Source organism: Papio anubis, chromosome 1 (assembly GCF_008728515.1).
Source record: "Papio anubis isolate 15944 chromosome 1, Panubis1.0, whole genome shotgun sequence".
In the NCBI taxonomy this organism is placed as follows: domain Eukaryota; kingdom Metazoa; phylum Chordata; class Mammalia; order Primates; family Cercopithecidae; genus Papio; species Papio anubis.
This window is the reverse complement of record NC_044976.1, coordinates 105,492,744-105,518,953: the sequence shown is the minus strand read 5'-3', so window position 1 is coordinate 105,518,953 and position 26,210 is coordinate 105,492,744. Positions and strand designations below refer to the sequence as shown.

The 26,210-nt window shown below is 36.7% G+C and overlaps 1 protein-coding gene across 1 annotated transcript in view; it reads right to left on the bottom strand.

The window, feature by feature from the left end:
- Positions 1-2,100: 2,100 nt before the first annotated feature.
- PRMT6 (protein arginine methyltransferase 6) overlaps positions 2,101-26,210 on the bottom strand; it is a 57,468-nt gene continuing 33,358 nt past the window's right edge. Inside the window, exons 4-6 of the mRNA XM_009214024.3 lie at positions 6,261-6,624; positions 4,744-4,887; positions 2,101-2,115 (exon numbers count right to left, since the gene is read on the bottom strand). The gene's annotated coding sequence lies outside the window, so the exon portion shown is untranslated. The remainder of the gene's footprint in view (positions 2,116-4,743; positions 4,888-6,260; positions 6,625-26,210) is intronic.

Genomic DNA, 26,210 nt, shown 5'->3' with positions numbered 1-26,210 from the left:
GGAAATAGATTGCTACTACACAATAGACTAGTGTGAGATGCAAAGAAAACAGCCTTAGTGAGACTGCATAAGCAACTTGAGCTTCTAAATCTTGCAAGGTCAAATCCCTGTAACAAAACTATCTGTCTATCTGTCTGTCTATCTATCTATCTATCCATCTATCTATCTATCTATCTATCTATCTATCTATCTATCTATTATCTATCTATCTATCTATCTATCTATCTATCTATCTATCATCTATCTATGTATCATCTATCATCTATCATCACATCATGGTCTTGCTTCTCTGATTGGATGCTGATAGAGAGTGTAAATGTAGGCCAAGCATGGTGGTTCATGCTTGTAATCCCAGCACTTTGGGAGGCCAAGGCGGGAGGATCACTTGAGGTCAGGAGTTCGAGACCAGCCTGGCTAACATGGCGAAACCCTGTCTCTACTAAAAATATAAAAATTAACCAGGTGTGGTGACGGGCACTTTTAATCTCAGCTATCTCAGCTACTTAGTAGGCTGAGACAGGAGAACAGCTCGATCACTTGAACCCAGGAGATGGAGGTTGCAGTGAGCTAAGATCATGCCATTGTACTCCAGCCTGAGTGACAGAGCGAGATTCTGTCTGAAAATAAAGAAAAAAAGGAGTGTAAATGTAAATGACTACAAAGAAATTGAAGTTGTACTTTCTAATAAGGATCAAATTCTTAAGCCACTGGACAAAGTGAGAAGTGATTTTGGAAGAAGGCTTTTGGACAAACTACAACTAAGGTCAGATTACCACTAGGATCAGAAAAGATGTTTTCCAGGAGGATCTAGCATATGTTTTCCAACGACACAAGGTACATTAACCTAAATAGACCTGCGATTTTATTTGTTAAATAGGCACTGTAGCTTGGGTGACTCTAATTAGCCTAATAGCATCAAGTCTTAGGAAAATGTTCCCTGTGTCTCAAACAAATGGCTGTAGTAGGATCTCTAGGACAGTATTTTATATTGAGGATTGCCCACGTGAAGTTATTTATCAAAATAACCAGAAATGGTGACCATTCAACAGAAGGGCTGAAATCTAAGTGAAATTTTCTTGGGAATGTTTCTCTCTGTTAATACGTTTTGTACTGTACCTTGCACTAGGAAAAGTTAAGAGGCAGTAGACCAAATTTTTGTAATTGTAAATAATAATAAGGGTGTGACCTACTTTATGATATCATGTAATTACTGGGATAAAGTTTATGGTACTTCTCAAAATCTTTCTAATGTAACAAGTATTCGCCCACATTTTTCAGTGTCAGTAAATAATGAGTTATCCTAGCAAAGGTCATGTGACTGTTTCTACCTTGTATGGTGGATGTTTAACATGCCTTATGATCCCTGTTTCAGGACTGTATCTTATCACGATAAATAAATGATGATACCTAACTTTGTCTCAGCTTCATAGTCACTTCACAAATGTCCTAATTTTATCCCAGAATTCATGAAAACAACTTATTTTTGTCATTTAATGTATTAATGTTCAAATTTCAGATACCTCATATTGTGGGTTTCTAGGGCATTTCTGTTCTCAAGCCAGGAGCTGAGTTCCATGAGCTAAGTTCTACATCTCTTCAATAACAGGCTCTTTTAATCATTTCAATCAATCATAGTCTAAGTATGATTAAAATCACTTAATGAAATTCCAGTTATGTGCCAGCGCTCCAGGAAACATGTAGATTCAGTAACATCGAACCTTAGGATCACAAAATAAAATAAATACATTTAACCCCCTTTTCCTCACTCGCTTCCTGATTCAACCAAATTGTCAATGCACAATAGCACGTGGAAGATTCATTTAACAAGTATTCTTTGTTAAAGGATGCCAGAATGGCCTCCTTCCTGGAGGAATTTCAAACTCTAGAGCTGTGTATCCCACAAGGCTTACAGCATTATTTTGCAAACTTCCTTACCATATTTCTTTGAATATAATATCCCCAGGTATTTTCCTTTCCACTTCAATTTTGAGGAACAAATATATTTTTTATTTGGTTGGTTGGTTTTTACTCCAAGTTATTTTCACAGCAGTGTGCTGGTTTTGTTGTTGACAAAAGTAGTTGCTGCTCTGAAAGAGGCATGAAAGACCCTATTTGCTGAAAGAGAAAGCAAGTGTGTGTATAGACTTAGTAATGATGCTTGAGTGATTTGATATGGAGGAAATTTAGCTGTAAATTGCTATGGCTGTAGTCCCTGGGGCAGTTATAATCCATTGATCTAACTTTTATCTTCTGTGGACCATCTTCTATCCCTATTTCTATTTTAAGAATTAAACATTCACTTATGAGGCCACAGAAATTAAGCCCCATGTAAACACAAAGTGGGGGAGGGTCGTGGTTCATAAAGTGATTCCTGTTCTGAAGATGTCCCTCATTTTAGAGATTTCAGAAATGATTACAGGAGAATTCTAAGCATTTGGTTCACATCGTAGCAGTTTAAGGATTCAGAGGGTAACTTTCTCAGCATGAAGAATCTGAAATATATTTTGAAATAAATCATTAGAAACATTGTTTTCTAATATATTTTACAGCTTATCCATGCTGAGCCATGTAAAAAGGGAGAGAAAATACAACAAAATGTGTTTTGTTCCTGACCGTATTGGTAATTAAAATATTATGAGGACCAATAAACACCTTGAGAGTGAGTTGCATGCTCTAATGTGGTCTAGCACATTATTGATCAGCCAGTTGCTGCTGCATTTATTTAAGCTACTAATTGGAATTGCAACTATTGCCAAATAAAATATACATACCTTGGTGACTTAATAGACAAAATCAACATGTTAAAAGAGATAAGAGGGAGTATTAGAGAAATAGTTCTGTCTTGTCTTTTCTAATCAGTGGAATATGAATGCAATATAGCCTGACGAATGAGTGAAGAGAAGATGCTATTGATGTAAAAGAAAAAAGATATTTCTGTCTTATTGAAATCCATTTGTTTATTTGTGATCTCAGTGTTCTTCTGGGAATTTACCAAATCATAAGGTATTTCTGATGGACAAAAATGTTCTTTTTTGCTCTATTATAAATTAAAAGAATTCTTGGCTCTGAACTGACACAGTTCACTTATTTAATAAGTGAATTGTTGAATGGTAAAATTCCTCTTTCATGGCCGTAAATAATAGAGGCTGTTTAGTGTGGTCCTTCAGAACATAAGCCTTGATGACAAACACAACTAACCATGAACCTCAATTCTGCAGCTTACTGTGTGATTTGGGACACATTTCTTAGTTTCTCAAAATCTTAGTTTCTTTATCTAGCAAATGGGCTAAAACCACAACCTCTATTCATAAGGTTACATGCAAATAAAATGAGGCAGTACATAAAAAATGCATATCACAGTGTCTGGCACATAATAAATGCTCAATAAATGTTTGCTATTTTTAAAGCTGCAAGCTTGTATAACCTTGCAATATTCATAGTATGCTTATAGAATTTAGATCCTTAATACATTTGTCTTTAAATGGAGCAAGATGCGGTATGACTACATAAAGAAACTTCACACAGGGTAACCTGAGTTTTGTTCAATGAGGTCCAAATGACATGAACAAGGCATTCCAGAAGTAACCATAAAGATAATGAGCAGGCGGGGCGTGGTGGCTCACGCCTGTAATCCCAGCACTTTAGGAGGCCAAGGAGGGTGGATTGCCTGAGGTCAGGAGTTTGCCACCAGTCTGGCCAACATAGTGAAACTCTGTCTCTACTAAAAATACACAACAATTAGCCAGTCATGGTGGTGTGCGACTATAATCCCAGCTACTTGGGAGCTAAGGCAGGGGAATTTCTTGAACCAGGGAGTTGGAGGTTGTAGTGAGCCAAGATCGCCCCACTGCACTCCAGCCTGGGCGACAGAGCAACATTCCATCTCAAAAAAAAAAAATAATAATAATAATAATAAAGAGATGAGCAGACAATCTAACAGCCTGGAACCAAGTAAGGGTAGTGGAGATTTGTCTACACAGGAATTCCTCTTTTTAGCAGGAAAGGAGTTACAAAGGCTAGAATAAAGCACGGGTAAAAGACAGATACAGATTCTTCAAGGGCATATCACAAGGAGGGATGCTACAGCGGTTTATATATAATTAAATCAGAATTAAAAACCCTGGAAGGAGAGTCATCAAGTAATAGTTGAGGAATGAAAGCAAACACTGGAAAGGGGCCAAATGGCTAGCTGAAGGACCACATTGGCTGATCCATACCAAGGACTAAGAGACAAATTGAAGGTAAACCCTTTTATTCATTCACCTACTATGTGCCAGGAGCCACACTAGTTAGGAGAATGAAACAGTGTATCCACAGAAAGAGAGAATGTATCTGGACTCTGCAGCATTTCCTGGTTTCTATTTGCTTATTCATTTATTCAACAAATATGTATTCACTGCTTACTTTGTTCCAGGCTATGTTCTAAACATGGGATATGCTGTATTAAACAGACGAAAGTCTCTACCCTCATGGAGCTTAGATTCTAGTGAAAGAAAGACATAAATAAATAAATAAATAAATAAATAAAATATGTTGAAAGTTAGATGACAATAACAACTAAGCAAGAAGGGGGATAGGACGTGTTGTGGGAGATGCACTTTTATTTAGGTCTCACTGAAAAGTGATCCTTGAGTAAAAACCTGAAGGAGATGAGGCAGTACACCAAGTGGATATCTGAAAGAGTGGCATTCCTGGGTGATGTTAATGCTGCTTGAGTGCCAACAGGCTTGTCATGAGACTCACCATGTCAGGATCTGATATACCTACAGCAGAGGCAGAGGCTGTGGAAGAACCAGTCTAGGCTGCATGAAGAGGCTGGTGTTCACCAAAGTATCTCCAGCCAGCGGTAGCCACACTGAGATGGAGATAGTCAAGAAGTACCAGGCCCTGACCAAGCAAGAGAGACCAAATCATAAATAGTGCAATCAGAAACTTGATTCACAAGATGTCAGCAGGGCCAGTGTCCCTAAGCCCAGTGTATCCCACTTGGGACCTGCATGCAATTAGTAAGCCTTATCTCCCCTGGCAATCCACAAGGACATAAAAGCTGCAAAACTCCTCTCCTTCCTCCAACTACAACCACTTACCCAGACAACATTTTAGAGAAAGAAGCAAGGGGAGGAATCTAAATAAACCACTGAATATTTTTGCCAAGAAAAGCTGGACCCTACCTGACTGTTGTATTATACTAAATTATATATGTAATTATGTAAATTATGTATAAAGTTTATAATTAATATTTCATTTACTTTCTTTCATCTCTCCCCTCCTCTGTACTAGTGGATGTGGCCCTAGAGGAAGACATTTGAATTGCACTGTGAGTAAAACTTGTGACTCAAATGCATTGATATGATCAAAGGGAAGATAGAAGGATATGTTAGCTGCTACACCGTAAAAAAGACTTGTGCTTTCTTTTTAGCTATCTGTAAATTTATTCTGATTATCCTTCTTTTTCTTCTCCATTAGACGAATGGTTCATCTTTTCATTTTTTTATTTAATTGTTTTTTATATTCTTGCTCAAAAATAATTTTCGAAATACGATGTTCTAGCAGTGGTGTAAATAAAACATCTGTTTTACTTGTCCAGTACTTTCCACTATTTTTCTGGGGAACTCACCTTTCCCCCTTCCAAAGATGTGATTTTTTTTTTTTTTTTTTTTGAGACTGAGTCTCGCTCTGTCGCCCAGGCTGGAGTGCTGTGGCCGGATCTCAGCTCACTGCAAGCTCCGCCTCCCGGGTTCCCGCCATTCTCCTGCCTCAGCCTCCCGAGTAGCTGGGACTACAGGTGCCTGCCACCTCGCCCGGCTAGTTTTTTGTATTTTTTAGTAGAGACGGAGTTTCACCGTGTTAGCCAGGATGGTCTCGATCTCCTGACCTCGAGATCCGCCCGTCTCGGCCTCCCAAAGTGCTGGGATTACAGGCTTGAGCCACCGCGCCCGGCCCCAAAGATGTGATTCTAATGAGAGCTTCCACGATGATGATGAACATAATAATTTAAAAATACTATTCACTATTTAATTGTGCATTTCATATGTACCTGATCCTATGCTAATCACTTCATGTACATTAATTCATTTAATATTCACAAGATCGCACTAAGTTGGGAACTAGTATTTCTTCCATGTTACAGATGAGGAAAGGGAGACCCAGAAAAATCAAGTAGCTTTTCCAATATCACACAGCCAGTAAATGGTGGGGCCTGAACATGTTCTTATATTACTTTTGCTTCCTAGTGACAGTGCTTATTCTATGGTGCTTACCAGAACCAAATGGGTCCAATGATATTACTTGTCGCGAAAACCTCAATTGACTCTTCTGATGGGGAGCACAAGACCCAAGCTAGCAATTTGCTTTTCCAAATTGGAATTGAGGAAGAAGAATCAGTAGAAGCAGGAGGTGGAGGGGGAAGATGAGAAGTTGTAAGTTTAGAGTTTCAGATGCTGCTAGCAGCTGTGTTTTCCATCAAATAGAAGAAGCTAAACTAAGAGAATGAAGTCAAGTTGGCAATTTAGAGTGTAGGCAGTTTCTGTTGTTCTAAATTTCCACTGTCCCTGAGGTCTAGCAGCATTTCTGCTTTTGCATCATGTAGTTCAAGTCGGGTTTTGTCATTTGCCACCCAATGTCCTGAAAGAATACAAATGGAAAAAAGAAGTTAAATGTTAATAGTCTAGTCTTTGATACAGTAGTGACTTTGAGGTGATCCAGTGGCTTTAGTTTCAATTTTATAACTTTTAACATTGAGGTACACATTCATATATTTATTATTTCTAGTAATGCTGATATGTATTTGTTTAATACTTGGTCAAAATATCAGTAAATTATTTTTTGGAATCACAGAATTTGAAGGGACTTGGAGATGGCATCTCTGTCCACCCCAATCTGCAGGAAATAACTCATCCTTCAAGGTCTGAATCAAATAACGCTTCCATTGAGATAACTGTTTCTATATTCCAGAAATAATTAATCACTTCTTTTTCTTATCTTGAAAATATTTATTGTATAATGCTCATATAATACCTATTGTGTAATACTGATGTTTTGATAGGTATATAAAATGTATGCTGTGGCTTTTTGGCTTTGTATTTCGATATTTAGCACGTACCTAGCATTCCCTAGATCTATGTGATGCAATTATCAAACAAATTAAACAACCATGAAATTCAGTTTAGAATAAAGAAACGTAAAAATGAGAGGTACAAAGAACCTTAGAAATCATCTAATACAAACGTCTTAGCGCGTACATTTGTATACTGAGGCCTACTGTGTTGAAGTGTTTGTTTTGCTTTTTCCCCCAAACTCACATAACTTATTAGTAGCAAAATTGGAATTAAAACATAGATCTATATTCAGCTATGCTAAGTTGTAACTTCAAGAAGATGTTTTCTCAAATTAAACCTTGTGTGATGAATTCCTGCTCTGAGAGGAGAATAGAGAATTCATGAGCCCAAGAAAGGTGGCCTTCCTCATCCTCCATAAAGATGTACAGAATGGAGAACCATTCTCTTTGTCGATGTCTTATTTCATGAGAACTGCTTTGGCCTTGTAACTCTGAAGATTGAATGTTATTCTGTGCATGTGTCATCTAATGACATACTCTCTATTTTATGTTAGAAATATTTAAATTAGCATACAGAAAACTTCCCTAGGTCTGAGATGTTTAAAAGTTAGATACCTTAATGGCAGTTATAGGTCTCTTTGAGGAGGCTTCTTGGTGAGACTCTGTATTTTATTTTAGAGCACTACATAATTTTCTTTTTAATTAGGCAGAACTATAGCTAGGATTCTGTTTTATTTCCACATGTGCTATATCGGACCCATGCAATGTTGGTGTTCAACTTTTGTAATGATGATGGGTCCTGAGGAAAACACCACTGGAACTGAGTAGGAGCTCCGATAACAAGAGGTCAATCATGTCTTGGACCAGGTGGGGACTGTCAAATGTTAATTCCTCAGAAATTTATGTCCTCAATGTATCGAGAGCCTTTAAGGGGGAACTAAAATGTGTTTCTCAGGAGCAACTCCTCTGAATTGGGAGTAATATCTCTCTTGATCACAGACTGAGTTACTGGTGGAACATAGGGGCAGATCACAGAGGAAGTGGGAAAAGAGCAACTTGAGAGTGGATTATGAATGAGATGACAATGTTTGGAAGGGTTTCACCTATATGAACTTTCATGAAAATTTACTCTTTTGAATGGGAGTTGAGGCACGAATCATCTATGCTAATGCTGCTGGTGTGAATCACAAGGTTCTATCTTAAATTCTATAAACTAGATGGGACTGTTGGAAACCTCATGGAGACTACAGATACTATAGGGAGTTGGTGTAGGTTCTGCAACCAGTGATGCTGTACTGCCATCAATTTAGCTGCAGAGATTGGGACAGATGGACATTTGCTTGTCCCTCTGTGTTGTCTCTGACTTCAAAGACAGTCAGGATAGAACTGACTCTCTACATTTATACCAGAGCAAGTCATCAAACCTAATTTTTATTACAGGATTTCCTTTCTCTTTTTTCATATTTGTTGCTACACTGTATCAACATACTAAAATATTTTTGCTCATATATTATCAATATATTTCAAGTACAGCTCTTAAATATTTACAGAACACAGACATTTTATTTTTCTGTACACAGTTATTAGACATTTTTTCTTGGTATGTATTTAAATAATATTATTTAGAAAATGATGAGACCTAAACTTATACTACTGTTCTTCAAGGAGAGAGATTAAAACTCATATTCCAACTATGTTTGAGAAGACTGACATATTTTATGTTTCTTAATTATCTTTAAAGTTCCCAATTGCATTACCGTTGAAAAGACTCAATTTACTATGTGCCAATGAAAGAATAAAAGAACCTCCCAGACAACTGCTATTTCAGATGAGAAAGTATTTCATTCCTTTGTGCTGTCAGAATATAAAACTTTCATGTGAAGGGCGTTTTTAACCTTCTTTTGTTCTACTCAAAGTCATGGCATTGTTTGGGTCAAGACTGACATTCGACACAAGTATAAAATATTAAATTAATAAAATTTTCCAGTATATAGATTTTCTGTTATTTATTAATTGGTAATGCCTTACGTCTTTGTCTTTCAAAAATATTTTATGATATATGAAGGCAGTCTCAAAATGAGCTTGACAAAATTGATCAATCTTTTGAAGTTTTTACTAGCCTACTGAGATTTTTTAACCCTTCTCCAAATTTCCTGTTCTTTCATCAAAGGGTCACTTCATTGAAAATCTTATTTTATACTCTCTCTGACCCTTTTCACTATGTGCCTTTTGAAACTACTAGGGAGAGTTTGATGAATCAATAATAGCCTGTAGGAATGGCTGCTGAATCGTTTGTTCATCTGAAATGGCTCAATAGCAGAAAGCCTATCCCCTTCTAAATTTACATTTGGGCAGTTTGCAATCTGAAAATTACATTAACTATAACCGATTTGCATATTTCATTATGCATTTTTTTAACAGCTGGTTTTGTTATAATTTCTTTTATTGTTTTTGGATGGTAGTACAGAGACGTGCTTTAGTCATAAGTCTAGGTTCATGGCACACTGTCATTATTAGTTCTCATTCCATTTTATTTTTACTAATTATTATTTTCATCAATGATCACTAGTCCCATTCTTCTCTGATCCCCCTCTCACCAGAGACTCATACTATTTTGCTTAAGATATGTCCATTTGGATGTTCTATCCTTGCTAAATATTGTTTGGAATCTTTAAACAATGATGTAAATGGTATTATAGTATAAATTATAGTTATATTTCTATTTCTTACACTTTGTAAACCCCCCAAATATATTAACATTTATCCATGATTTTGAATGCACACCAAATTCATTGCTTCTAACTGTTGCATTGTATTTCATAGTGTGTGTCTGCCGTATTTAATTATCCATTCTCCCAGTAATGGACAGCCAGTTTGCCTCATGTCTACATTAACCATGCTGTGACTGAGGCTCCAATGTTGGAGTGGGGGTAGGGGAGAACGGTGAGTAGAAGTACCCAGGAACTACATGGTCTGTCAGCACCTGTTTTCATGTCCCTCATAGAGATATGGGTTTGAACACCTCTCTGTTTTGCTTCTACCATTCCTGGTGCTGGCTAGAGCTGCCCTTTTTTTTTTTTTTTTTTTTTTTTTTACAGTGAGGAAGGGCCCAATAATGTTCTCCTCAGGGATTCTTTTTTTGCTGTTGCTGTTGTCATCATTAATTTTTCAGAGTGAGAAATTTTATCTCACTTCTACGGCACATCTAGTGTTGGATTTCAATAAAGATTGCTAGCAACCTGTGTTAATTCTTTGTGTTTTCAGGAACCGAGAATCTACAATTACTTTTAGAAAACAAATTCTTGTTTATAATATGAAGATGAGCTTAGATATTTGAGAGATACAGACATGAAAACATACTTTCATTGGGCAGATCTGACATGCAGAATGTTGAACTGATATCTACTCTAAATAAACATTAGGATTATTAACTGCATTAAAATAACCACAAATCTCACAAAGCAGAATTAATGGCTATACAAATGACCACAGATTTATTTGAAATGATAAGAAAAAAAAAGACCCTGGAAAAGATTTCTTAAAATTATTGTAGCAATATATTTTCTGGTCATGTTCTCCCCTTCCAAGCAAATTTTGATCTTTGTGATCTCTTTTTTCTCTTTGATCTCATTCCTTGAAATAACTCCGTTTCCTTGGTGGAGTGAGCAAGATTTGACATACAAATACTCACCTTTCTCTGCTTTGGTGAACTCTGACAAGAACATGAAAATACTACCTAGAATCTTCCACTCTAAAACCAAGAATGAATGAATGAATGAATGAATGAATGAATGAATAAATAAATAAATTAAAACAGACCAAAAAACCTCCAATAAACAATAAAATGTCTTCCTTGATCCTGAATCTCACCCAGGTGCTGTTTGATATCCTTCACAGTCAAATTTCTTCCAAGAGACGTCCTCCCTTCGCACTGCAACCTGCCCTTAACATCCCACTGAAACAAATGTTATCCTAAAGGGCACAATTCAATACTTTCATTTTCAGCTCCACATTTTCTGTTGGTAACAAATGACATATAAACTACTTCCTCCACCTTGAAACTCTCCATTACATGGTCTTGCTCAGGTTTAACTCCCAACTCTCCAAGATATTCTACTGTCTCCTTTGTCTCCTAACATATCCAATCCTGAAATGTTCTTCATCCCTCTGTCCATGGACCCTTATCTTGTCACTCTATTTTCCCTTCCTAAATAATTGCATAACTTCATGTAGCATAGATCTATTTGCAGGGATTTAAAAATCTATATATTCACTACAGATATCATTCCTAACTCCAAATATCCAACTATTAATTAGCTCTCACCTTGAGTAGCTCAGAGGTACCTCAGACTAAGCTAGTCCAAGAGGAGCTCATGATCCCTCCAATTCCTCTCTCCCATCCCCATTTTCCCCTCCCCTACCCCATTAGTTCTCTTTCAGTTCCTGCAGTGCTCCATATACAACCAACCATCTATTCAGTCATGCAATGTGTAAATGGACAAACTATCCTTTACATTGCTCTTTCCTTTTTCAATCCTGATACATAATCAATGACCAAGTCTTATCAGTTATATTTCCAAAATATAATTACAATTTGTCCATGTATCCACACTTCCATCCTGGCGCTTTTTCAACGCATTCTGCACACAGCAGCCAGAGTGAACTTAATAAACCCTAAATCAAATTTCTAAATGCCTTCAAATGGTACTCATAGTCCATAGGATGCCATTAAACTCCTCATGGATTAGGCCTGCCTATTACACTAATAATTCTGCTTTTTACTCTCTGTTGTCATCACGTTTAATATCTTTCCGTTCATGTGCTCATCCATCTCTCTGCCTGCATTATGATTTTCCCTGTGCCTGGAATGCTTTTCCTACATCACATTCCCCCTCCTCACCAGAATAACCCTTACTGACCCTTTAACACTTGGCTTAAACCTTACCTCCCCAGGTTAGAGGAGGATTCCTTTTTGAGGAGCTTACACAGAACCATGTACTTTTCTTTTCATAATGTTATTTAATCTTGTAATTTTTTTTTAATTAACTCTACATGCTACAAACTGTGCTTCAAGTATGCAAAACCCACAACTCTCTTATTCCCTTGGCATGGTGCCTGGGATCATAGGCACTCTAACATATTTTATGAATGAAAGAATGAATACTTAAAGGAAAAAATTCATCCTTTGGGATTCCTTTATGCACTTGAGAAAGCCTTTCCCAAACTTTTCACTTTGGCTAACGGCCCCTTTCTTTTATCTTCCTAGCACTGTATCCATATTTCTATGATAAATTTTACTAAGTTAAATTAAAAATATCTGCTTCAGAGTTTGCCACTACTGAACTCTGTCTCAGAACTTGGAACAGAAATTTGGCTGAAATTCCAGCTCTGTGACCAAATAACTGATCTTTAATAAACTCTACCTCAATTACCCCTCTATAAAAAAGGATAATAAGCTTTACATTGTGGTTTATTGTTAGGATTAAAGGACAACACACATAGTAAGTTTTCAATAAATGTTGTTTCTCATTATCACTGTGTGTACTGTTTTGTATATTCTATATTGTTTTTCTGTAAATGATAAAACAAATTGCCTAAGGCAGTAGAGAAGGACAAAGAAAAATGAAATTATGACTTAAATTAATCCATCTATTCTTTTATATAAAATATGTATTTGAGTACCTATTTCTAAATTCAATTCATCTTCCGCACTTCAACCAGAATTATACTGTAAAAATGCAAGCTCTCTTTTGCTGCTTCTCTAATCAATTTTTTCCCAATGATTTCTTATCACTTATAGAAAAAAATTACAAAAGCTTTATCATGGAATGAAATGGTCCATGCTAACCTTTCCTAAATTACCACCTCAATTTTTTTGTTCCATCATGTTACTTTCTTTTGCTTCAGCTATATGTGTTTCTGACTTAAAAAAAAAAAAAAAAAGAAAGAAAGAAAAAGAGAAAATGATGGCCAGTTTTCTTCTCTGAAACACCTGATCTTCACATAATCATACTATGTTTTCATTTTTTTTTTTACTTTCTTTAATTCTCTCCTCACTCCAAAAAAAATTATATTACCTCTATTTTAAATTCTCATGGCATCTTGTATAAGCCCATAGCATCTTGTCACATTTTATTATAATTACTTATGAGCTTATTTCTCTACTGGTTGTGGGCTCCTTGAGGACAGGGACTTTGTAGACCACAGCAGGTAAAATGCAGGTCTTGAATTTAAATCCTGACTTCATCTCTTCCAAACTGTATGTTCTTGTGTCAGTTTTTTTTTTTTTCGCTCCCCACTAGAAAATGGAGATAATGTTGGTATTTACCTAATGATTAAGTAAGTGTCTAAGAGATAAAAAAGAGCTCAATGGATGCTAGCTTTTATTAATAGTATTTGTTACGGTTATCTATGGTTGTACAATAAATTATCCTAAAATCTTGTGGCTTACACAAAAAACCATTTTACTATGCTTCACAATTTTGTAGGTCAGAAATCCAAGCTGAGTTTTCTGGACAATTTCCTACTCCTTGTAGTGCTGCTGATTGGGAGCAGCTGGGAGTCACTCACATCTGATATGTGATCATTCTGCAAAGCCTGATCTCAGATAAACGGCTGACCAAAGTGCATACACGTGGTCTCGTTATCAGATAGTTTCAGAGTAGTCAAACTTCTTACATGGTGGCTCACTTTCCCTAGGGCAAGACTTTCAAGAAAACCAGGCAGAAGATGCATAACTGTATTTGTTTACTTTCTGTTGCTTATAACAGTTCCTGAAATGGCATAATTTATGAAGAAAATAAATTTATTTCTTATAGTTATAGAGGCTGAGAAGTCCAAGGCCCAGGCTGCATCTGGTAAGAGTCTTCTTGCTGGTGAAGTCTCTGTGCAGGGTCAACAGGTAGTGCAGTGTATCACATATCAGGGGGGCTGAGTATGCTAACCTGCTCAGCTCAGGTCACTCTCGCTTTCTTCTCCTTCTCCTTCTCCTTCTTCTTCTTCTTTTTTTTTTTTTTTTTTTTGAGATGAAGTCTTGCTCTGCCACTCAGGCTGGAGTGCAATGGCCCGATCTCAGCTCACTGCAGCCTCACCTCCTGGCTTCCAGCCATTCTCCTGCCTCAGCCTCCCAAGTAGCTGGGATTACAGGCACCTGCCACCACACCCAGCTAATTTTTGTATTTTTAGTAGAGATGAGGTTTCACCATGTTGACCAGGCTGGTCTCGAACTCCTGACCCCTCGGGTGATCCACCCTTTATGGCTACCCAAAGTGCTGGGATTACAGGCGTGAGCCACTGCGCCTGGCCTCTTGCTTTTCTTTTAAGAAAAGCTTTTCTTTTCTTTTAAAGCTACTAGTCCCACCCCCATAATAATCATCAATCCATTAACACATTTATCCGTTAATTCATGAAAGGATTGATCTACTCATGAGGGCAAGACTTTCATGACCCAATAACCTCTTAAATGTCTCACCTTTCATTACTGCTGCATTGGAGATTTAATTTCAATGAATTTAAGAGGGGATATTTAAACCATAGCAAGGATCTTTTCTGACCTGGTCTCAAAAAACCTGGATTTTTGTCTTCTTAATGATAGCCATTCTGACTAGTATGAGATGGTATCTCATTGTGGTTTTGATCTGCATTTCTCTGATTAGTGATGATGAGGATGATGATGATGAGCATTTCTTTATGTTTGTTGGTTTCTTGTATGTTTTCTTCTGAAAAGTGTCTGTTCATGTCCTTTGCCCATTTTTAGTGGGGTTATTTATTTTCTGTTTGTTGATGTAAGTTCCTTATAGATTGTGGATATTAGACCTTTGTCTGTTGCATAGCTTGCAAATATTTTCTCCCATCCTGTAGGTTGTCTGTTTACTGACAGTTCCTTTTACTATATAGAAGCTCTTTAGTTTAATTAGATCTCATTTGCCAATTTTTGTTTTTGTTGCCACTGCTTTTGGGGAACTAGCCAAAAATTATTTGCTGAGGCCAATATCAAAGAGGTATTTCCTAGGTTTTCTTCTAAGATTTTTATAGTTTGAGGTCTTATATTAAAATCTTTAATGATCACTTTGGGAGGCTGAGACGGGCGGATTACGAGGTTAGGAGATCGAGACCATCCTGGCTAACACGGTGAAACCCCGTCTCTACTAAAAAATAAAAAAAAACTAGCCGAGCCAGGTAGTGGGCACCTGTAGTCCCAGCTACTCTGGAGGCTGAGGTAGGAGAATGGTGTAAACCCGGGAGGCGGAGCTTGCAGTGAGTGGAGATCGTGCCACTGGACTCCAGCCTGGGCGACAGAGCAAGACTCCGTCTCAAAAAAAAAAAAAATCTTTAATGATGCTGATGGGGCTGAAGAGAAAAGGGAGCACTTATACACTGGTCGTGGGAATGTAAATTAGTTCAGCCACTCTGGAAAGCAGGTTGGAAAGTTCTCAAAGAACTTATAACAGAGCTACCATTTGACCCAGAAATCCATAACTGGGTATATACCCAAAGGAAAATATTATACCAGAAAGACACACAGACTCATGTGTTCATCACCACACTATAGCAAAGACATGGACTCGACCTAGGCACTCATCAATGGTGGATTGGATAAAGAAAATGTCCTATATATACACCATTGAATACTACACAGCCATAAAAAAGAATAAAATCATGTCCTTTGCAGCAACACGGATAGAGCTGGAGGCCATTATCCTAAGCAAATTAACACAGGAATAAAAAACCAAATACTACATGTTCTCACTTATAAGTGGGAGGTAATCACTGAGTCACTGAGCACACACGAACATAAACATGGAAACAATAGACACTGTGGACCACTAGAGGGCTGGGGGAGGGAGCAGAGTGTGGATTTAAAAACTACCTATTGGGTACTATGCTCATAACACAACCTGCACATGTACCTATATCTAAAATAAAAGTGAATTTTTTTTTAAAAAAATGCATTTTCATTTCTGCTACATTCAATTGGTTAGAAGCAAATTCTAAGGCTAGACCAATGAACAGGAAGGAAGGGAATTCTTGAGGAAGCCCTGGCCTGGTCATATCATAAAAGCGCATGCAGAATAGGCAATACTCTTGTTGTCATTTTTGGAATATACAGTCCAATGCAGTGGTATCAGTGTTCAGCAGAGTGTCAGGCAATCAATCACTATTTGGAGAATAGGTGAATGAGAGATTGTGGGGGAAGCAAATAACAGTAGGTCACAATCCTTGTTTTTTAGGATATTTTAACTGTGTCCTTAATAGCTGCTAAGAATCAAAGACAATCACAGTTTGGATCTGTGTGAAATTAAAGAAATAGGCTCTACTTTTCCTTATTTTTTTTCCTCTTCTAAAATAAATCTTAGTGCAATATTTAAAAATTGGAAATGAAACGGAGTTTGCTCCTAAAAACTTACATCCAGTGTTCAACACTGGATGTGTTCAACACACACACACACCCCCTCCATGTTTTAAAATTTAATTAAGTTTTGTACCAGTTATCTTACTATTTTATCACAAAAAGATGTAGTCTTTTTCTTTTATACAGAAAATTATAGAAAGTTTTATTCAAAAGCATTTACTATTTAATTATCTCTTTATAAATACAAACTATAATTTTTAAGATAATAGTTAAAATGGTATCACAAAATATTTCACAAGTCCAAAATTATTTTTTTAAATGAATGAAAACAAAAAATCAATTGATATAAAAGTCTCTAATCAAATTGTTGATGTTAAATTGTTGATGTTAAAAAGAATCTTTAGAACAGAAAGTCTTGTGTCGAGTCATGGAATTCCCCTGCCCATGTGCCCAGGTGAGCGTTAGCCTTTACTTCCTGATGGGGATAAAACTAATAATTACCCTACCAAAGAGAATATCATATTTTCCAAATTCATAATTATTATACAAAATATTACTGAATCTAGAATTTAAATATTTTAAAATAACAACTACCAGCCAGGCGCGGTGGCTCAAGCCTATAATCCCAGCACTTTGGGAGGCCGAGACGGGTGGATCGCGAAGTCAGGAGATCGAGACCATCCTGGCTAACACAGTGAAATCCCGTGTCTACTAAAAAATACAAAAACTTAGTCGACCGTGGTGGCGGGCGCCTGTAGTCCCAGCTACTCGGGAGGCTGAGGCAGGAGAATGGCGGGAACCCGGGAGGCGGAGCTTGCAGTGAGCTGAGATCCGGCCACTGCACTCCAGCCTGGGCGACAGAGTGAGACTACGTCTCAAAAAAAATAAATAAATATAAAAATAAAAATAACAACTACCACAACAGGGAAAACTTATTTAAAGATACATAGTACATAACAAAAAGATATGTCCAAGTAGTGGCACAACAGTCTGAACTCTAACAAGACAAAAATAATTATTTCCCCAATTGAGTATGGTGTCTCATGACCAGTGAAAACAGGGCCTGGTTATATTATTCACATATGTTGGTTATTTACATCTTCTTTAAATTTTGGAATGTCTTGCTGAACAGTGGATAAGCCAAAATTCTAAATTCAAGATTTTCCTTTCTCCTGGACCCCAGCCCAGCACACTGAAGTGGAGAGTTGCACTTATTTCTGTTCAAAAGCACCAAAGGGACTGTGAGGAGGAATATGCATTGATTGGCTGCTGTGATTTGGAAAAAAAACCAAAGGGCACAAAAAATGATGCATCTGTAACATCTACTCAAGAGAATGCAGAGGGCAGTAAACCAGTTCAGCTGTTTATTCTTTGCATTTTTTTTTTTTTTTTTTTTTTTTTGACGGAGTTTCGCTCTTGTTGCCCAGGCTGGAGTGCAATGGCGTGATCTAGGCTCACTGCAACCTCCGCCTCCCGGGTTGAAGCGATTCTCCTGCCTCAGTCTCCCAAGTAGCTAGGATTACAGGCGCCCACCACCACGTCTGGCTAATTGTTTTGTATTTTTAGTAGAGACAGGCCAGGCTGGTCTCGAACTGTGGGCCACCACGCCTGTACTACATTTGTTATTTACACTAAATATTGGTGAAAATATACATGCTTGACTTTTCTACTCATTGTATCTAATTGTGCTTAAATATAAATGAGTCAAACAATTCCTGAATGAAATATATTCAAGCAATAAACATGAGTATAAGTAGTTCCTAAGTAAAATGTACTGAAACATTGCTGAGTCCTGGAATTTAAGTGGACAGAACCTTTCCATAGAGATTCTAAAACATCTCAACCAGATGCTTGTTTACTGGAAGTGTTGGCTATTCAATACATGTTAGAAAAATTCCTGTTTCTACTCATTTGTCATTGAACTTTCGACAAGAGTTAACATGGTATCCCTGTTCTTCCTCATGCCTTGGAACAAATACGAAAACCCTGTGTTCATTGGACATCTCTTCCTTAAATCTGAAGAACAATTGGCATCGGTTTGGCCTCAAAAAAATCTGCATTCTTCTATTTTTTTTCTTAGTTTTTTACTTCTATAAAAGTCTTCGGTTTACCTTTAAGACATAAAGGACTATTAATTAATCCATTAATGTATTAGTTTGACCACAAATTCAAACATTACTGAACTCCTTATACTCTGAGTGTATAATTATTAATAAAAACAAAGAAAGTCATTACATTTTATTTACTCACATTGAGGAGACAGATACTTATATGCAATTATATTGTACTATATATGATGAATACACATCATGCACATAGGAGCATATACAGTATTTTTTTTCTCCCAGAGGGTTACAGAAATCTTCTTGGAGAAGGTAATAATTTAAGGGAAAGAAGTCTTAAGATATACAGGAAGAATAAGGATTTATTTTACTCTTGTAGTTGACCCTTGAACAATGAGAAGTTGGGGTGCCAACCCCCAAGCAGTGAAAAAAAATCTGTGTATTACTTTTGACTTCTCCAAAACTTAACTACCTACTAATAACCTACTGTTGACCAGAAGCCTTACCTATAACCTAAGTCGTGAACTAACACATATTTTTTGTGTTATATGTATTATATACTGTATTCTTACAATAAACTATAGAAAATAAAATATTATTAAGAAAATCATAATGAAGAAAGAATATATCTACTATGGAAGTGGATCATCATAAAGGTCTTCTTCCTCATAGTCTTCACGTTGAGTAGGTTGAGGGGGAGGGAGGAGAGGAGAGGTTAGTCTTGTGGTCTCAGTGGTAGCAGAGGTGGAAGAAAATCTGCATGTAAGAAAATCTGCATGTAAGAAAATCTGCATGTCAGTGGTAGCAGAGATGGAAGAAAATCTGCATGTAAGTCGACCAAAACAGTTCAAAGCCATGTTATTCAAGGGGCAACAGTATTATGCTTGATTTTACTTTTAGTCAACCAATATACATTACTGGCTAAGTAACAGAGACTATTCTAAATAGAGACTATTTCTTTTTTTTTTTTTTTTTAAATAGAGACTATTTCTAATAGAGACAAAATAGAGTCTATTTCTTCATCATTCTCACTTAAAGACTTAACATTAGGCTACACATTCTCAACCTCTTTAACATCACCATTGGAAGACAAGTGTATACAACTGAAATACTAGGTATTACATACTGGGTGTATTAGTCTGTTTTCATGCTGCTGATAAAGATAGACTGGGCAATTTACAAAAGAAAGAGGTTTAATGGACTCACAGTTCCACGTGGCTGGGGAGGCCTCACAATCGTGGTGGAAGGGGAAAGGTACATCTCACATGATATGGTGGCAGTCAAGAGCAGAGAGCTTGTGCAGGGAAATTCCCCTTTATAAAAACATCACATCTCCTAAGACTTACTCACTATCATGAGAATAGCACAGGAAAGACCCACCCCCATGATTCAATTACCTCCTACTGGGTCCCTCCCACAACACGTGGGAATTGTGGGAGTTACAATTCAAGATGAGATATGGGTGGGGACACAGCCAAACCATATCACTGGGTTGGTCTATTAGACAGCATAATTTGATTTATGATATTTTAGAAGTTAAATACTTGCAGTAGAGACAAAGGTGAAAATAAAGGGGGAAGATTTTTTAAAAATCACCGTTCAATTCATTGGTTCTACAGTGACAGAACAGGAAATGAGGTCATTCAATGAAATTTATTTTATTGGCAAAAGCTTCCTTAAAGGCAATTCCTTAGGTGGCTCTCCCTTCAACGAAACAGTCCCCAAAGCATTTTCTATTAAGATGTTATTCCTGTGATATTAGTTGTCATGAAATATTTTATATTCACTTTTTCAGTTATTCATTTGACAATTGTTTATTAAACACCAACTGTGGATCAGGCACCATCCTACCCCAGGTACTTGGTATACATGGATGGGTATACTAGGAAACGTTTGACAATGCCTGGGGGTCACTTGCTGTTTTCTCTGGTGTATATGCTTCTATAATGGCTGATTTCAAGCCACCAACAGGATATGAGGTAAGTGCTCAGAGAGCACTGAATTAATTAAATTTTGAAACGTTTTTGATCATAAATGTATGAAGGCCAGATACTTTGTCTGTCTGCCTCCTAGCATCTCCTCAACACCGAGTTAATAATAAGTGCTTAATAAATAATTGTGGATTGAATAACCATACACTGGAATAAATAGAAAGAAAGAAAAACTGGAAACTTTGCAGTTATAGTTTTAGGACAGTCTTGGATAAAAAATTTCTTAAAGATAATGGAATATTAACTTCTTTGATTTTATTCTGGTTTATTAGCAAGTGTTAATTGTGGTTAGAATGTTTTGAAAACATAAAGTTGATATAGACACTGTATTAATTTTCCATAGCTTCTGTAACAAATGACCACAGATGAGGTAGTTAAAACAATAATCTTACAGTTCTCCAGTTCTGAGGTGCAGAATGGGATTCACTGGGCCAAAATGAAGGTGTTATCACGGCTGCACTCTTTCTAGATATCTAGGGACCTTCTGTTTTCTTGCCTTTCCCAGATTCCAGAGGCTGCTTGTGTTCCTTGGTTTTGTGGTCCCCTTTCCATCATTACAACCAGCAATAGTCAGTTGAGTCCTTGTCACACCACTCTAATAGTCTTCTGCCCCCATCTTCTACATTTAAGGACCCTTGTGATTAAACTGGGACTGCCCAAATAATCCAGGACTAACTAGGCCTCTCAAGGTCAGCCGATTAACAACCCTAATTCTATCTGCCACCTAAATTCCCATTTGCCGTGTAACCTGACATATTCATAGGTCCAGGGCATTAAGGTGTGGTTGTCTTGTGGGACCATTACTTTTCCTATCACAGACACCAAAAAGTGGGATTGAAATTACTATTCTATAGTTATCTAAGGTTAAATTTAATAATAGCACATTGTCATTCATTGATTCATTAATCTCATTTGAAACATTTACAAAGTTTGAGGGGCTTGATTCACATGGAGTTGGGTTGCAGTCTCAGATCTCCCTCCTCTACTTCCATAACCTTGAGCAAAAAGCTAGATGATACCAGTGTCATTCTGGGGCTGCAAAATGGTAACATGTGTTGCACAAGTTTTGTGAGGAGTAGAGAAATATATGGAGAGGCAATAGATAATTTATAAGCCTAATAAAATTATCAATTTATACTCACTATTTTGGGGAAATAGAAAGAATGGAAGAGCCACTAAACAACCTGGTTCTTGCTTCTCTTGCTCTAGTAGTGATTAAGAACAGCTTTAAATTTCTATCTAACATGTTAGAGAAGCACACAGGACTGCTAAGGAAGAAGAGAAAATGGAAATAGGCATCTGAGAAAATGATGAAGGCGGCCGGACCCTGAGCCTTGAAGGACACAGGTATTATGGGATCATTAAAGGGGTTGTGTTTCCTAATTATACCAGCATGCTAGGCCCAGGTATGACCTCAAAGAGTGATGGCTGCTTATGTGCCCAGGGAGGTCGAAATTCTTGATAAAGACTCTGGTCGGGCGCGGTGGCTCTCGCCTGCAATCCCAGCACTTTGGGAGGCCGAGGTGGGTAGATTATGAGATCAGGAGTTCAAGACCAGACTGGCCAAGATGGTGAAACCCTGTCTCTACTAAAAAAAATACAAAAAATTAGCCAGGCCTGGTGGCAGGCACCTGTAATTCCAGCTACTCAGGAGGCTAAGGCAGAGAATTGCTTGAACCCGGGAGGTGGAGGTTGCAGTGAGCCGAGATTGTGTCACTGCTCTCCAACTTAGGCAACACAGCAAGACTCCATCACGAAAAAAAAAAAAAAGAGAGAGAAAAAAAGATTCCCATGTTCATTCACACCTGGCAGAGAAGTAAAGCACACAAATGCGCTGAAAGGACCACGAAGACCTTGGCAAGAAGTGGCAGGGTGGTTCTCACAGACCTTAGGATTCTTGAATTGTGGCAGGAGGGGAGGTGAATGGGACAATTTTGATTTTGGAAAATAAGAGTATTTGATATTTTTAGTTACACAGTCTGAAATATAAGAAAGTTTAAAAAGCGCTATTAATTAATTTTCAGTTTGTGTGGTATAATTTTATTCTTTCCAAATACTATGCATGTGGAATACAAGTAATATAAAGCTTCTCATTCATTTGTGTATCTGTGCTTTAATGTTCTTAATAAATAAGATTTCTTGAAAATGAAATGGCAACAGGTTTCTGATTTTCACTCTTCATAAAAATCATATAGTAATATCCTCTTCTTATTTGAAATCTTGACTACTGTTCCTGACATTTGCTGGTTCTAGTGTACTCTTTGCTACTTGTTATAAAATGTAAAAACAACATTTCTGAAAGGCCCATTCAATGTGATAAAGAATCTATTTCAATGACTCAAAAGACACTTATTCTATTTAACCAAAGTCTGCATGCATTTTGATATTATTTTACTTTAATTTTTTAAATGTACATTATTTATCCAACCAATTGGAACTGTCCTGGTATGCATTCATTTATGAATGCTTTTAAAATTCCAAATGGCTCATAAGCATATTTGAAACTACTGGAGTTGATGTTCTAAGTGAATGTTAAGACTCATAACCCAAATGAAAAGCTGTTATTGTACAACACTCAAGTCCATTTTCTAGGGCATAATATCTCAGCAATTTTAAACACTTCTATTCAAAATACCAAGAAGAATTAGATAATATGATGACAATCCCTTCGCAAACTTCAACTGTTAAAAATCATTCTGAAACTATCCTACTGGAAGATATCAGCCACACTTACAAACATTTATTATTATTACCATAAATTAATGTTGACTGTGGCAATAAAAATGCAGTAAGAATTTTAATAGCCAGGAAAATCTTCTAAATTATTTAAAATAACCCTCTCTATACAGCTAGATGATTCTATAACAGCAGAGAAGGTATAAATCTCTCCTATGGTTAGAGAAAGACAGTCATATGGTTAATATGGTCCATGTGGTTTACCACTGCAGCTTTTGGAGCATCATATCCTTCACTGGTTTTGTTCCACACAGTAAATATCCCGTTCATTAATATGTATGTATATTCTGTGAAACAGCTTAAAACATTGTTACTATAGTGCACTATTTTCTGGCTGGGAAGTATATTTCTACTAATTCATAAATATCAGTTACAGAAACTTGTACAGAATCTTTACTCCATTTGAATACTTTGTAGAGAGCTAAAAAGTGCCAGACAGTGGCTCTAAATCAGTGATTCTCAAACAGGGTGCAATTTACCCCACTCCTGCAATCCTCCTGGGACATTTGGCAATGTCCAGAGATAATTTTGGTTGTCAAAACTAGATTGGGGGTGCCACTGGGGTTGAATGGGTAGAAAGGAGGAATGCTGCTACGCATCTTACAACGCATAAGACCGCCCCCACAGAAAAGAATTATCTGCCAAGGACATGTGGATAGTGCCAAGATTGAGAAATCTTTTTCTAAATTGAACTCTATATATATATATATATATGTGTGTGTGTGTGTGTGTGTGTGTGTGTGTATATATATGTTTTGTTATAACTAACTATATACAACTCTATATATACTATAGTTATACATAGTTATGTATATGTATATACTATTACTGTTATACTGTTGTTAGTTATACTCTATATATACTATAGTTATATATAGTTATATGTAGTTATTTTTACTCAAAAACTAAATATATATATAAAATGATATATATAATATATAATAATATATATAATGATATAAAATATGTGATGATATATAACATATAATATATAATGATATATTATATATTATATAATGATATATATATTATATATAGTTAGTTTTTTGGTAAAAATCCTATATATAACTATATATAACTACAGTATAAAAACTAAATATATATACACAGTTTATATATATACATTTAGTGTTGGGTAAAAATAACTATATATAACTAACCATATATATAACTAACTATATACATATAACTAAATATATATGGTTAGTTAGTTAGTTTTTGGGTAAAAATAGCTGGTTGGCTAGTAACTTATTTACAGGATGTCCCCTTTGGCAAGTGGAGACATTGAAAAATAAATAGCTTCTTTCTTTGAAAATGTGGCACATATGTACCATGGAATACTATGCAGCTATTAAAAACGGATAAGTTCATGTCCTTTGCAGGGACATGAATGAAGCTGGTAACCATCATTCTCAGCAAACTAACACAGGAACAGAAAACCAAACACTACATGTTCTCACTCATAAGTGGAAGTTGGACAGTGAGAACACAGGGACACAGGGGAACATCGCACACTGGGGTCTGTTGGGAGGTGGGGGGGCTAGGGGAGGGATAGGATTAGGAGAAATACCTAATGTAGATGATGGGTTGATGGGTGCAGCAAACCACCAAAGCACATGTACACTTCTGTAACAAACCTGCACGTTCTGCATATGTATCCCAGAACTTAAAGTATAATAAAAAAAGTCTATAAATATGAAAAAAAGTGAAAATTTTAAACTAAAATTTCATTTTCTTGTTATTTCTAAAATTTAGCCTATAAATGTAAGCAAAAACACAAACCCAAGAAATATAAAGCAACATATACACAACTTTGTACACAATAGGTTCTCAATAAACATTTATCTAGTACAGATTTATTCAATGTCCACTGTGTTCTTAGCAGAATCAAAGTCAATTAAGTAGGTCCCTGAGATTGAGGAATTCTTATTCTACCACAAGGAGACTGACAGTTAAACAAATGTATACAATTAGAGGAGAGAAAAGGCTGAGAAAGGAAGGTAGGGCCAACATGCAAATAGCATCATGTGACACAGAGGTTTGAATTTTATTTTATAGACAACAGCATTAAGAACTATCTGGTAGAAGTGGGAAGAATGGCCTGAAGTGATACCTACCAGTAGGATTTTAAAATCCAGGAAAGAAGTGTTAAGGACCTTAATTAAGAGAGCAGCATAATTATGGAGAAGAGTAGGCAGGTATAAAAGCTACAAATGAGATTAAATTGAATGAGTTTGGTAATTGATTAGCTAGGAGTGGGACTGGGAGATGGGATGAGACAGAAGAGACATGTAGAATGACCCCCAGGTACCAAGGTGGTTGCTATGGTTTGAATATGTCCCCTCCAAAACTCAGGTTTTGAAACTTAATGGCCAGCGTGATGTTATTATGAGGTATAGCCTTTAAAAGGTGATTAGGTCACAAGGGATCCTCCTCTTGTGAATGGGATTAAGGTCTTTGTAAAGAAGGCTTCATGAATCATTTGGCTCTCTTGCCCTGTTGCATTTTTTCATGTGAGACAAGCATCCCTGCCATATGTAGGACGCATTAACAAGGCACTGTCTTGGAGGCACAGAACAGCCCTTACCAGACAACTTAACCTGCTGGTGCATTGGTCTAGATCTTCCTAGCCTCAAGAACTTCAAGAAATAAATTTCAATTGCATATAAACTACTCCGTCTCAGATATTTTGCTGTAGCAGTGCAAAACAGACTAAGACAGTAGGCTAGATAAGTAGTTACTCACTAAGATAGAAAATCAAAGGAAAAGTGAATTATAAAATAATCTTCTGAGTTCACTGTGGCAATCTAAGTTTGAAATGCCTTTATGATATCCCGGTGGTGTGTCAAGTAGAAAACTGTATATGTAGGTCTGGAATTAATAGAAGAGAGCTGGACTATGATAAGAGACAATTCTGCAGGGATCTGTAACATCTCAATATGTCTTTCGGGCAGAAATGTTGACAGTTTTTGGTTCTGCACCATCTTTTCAAGGATGGTTATATAGCGATG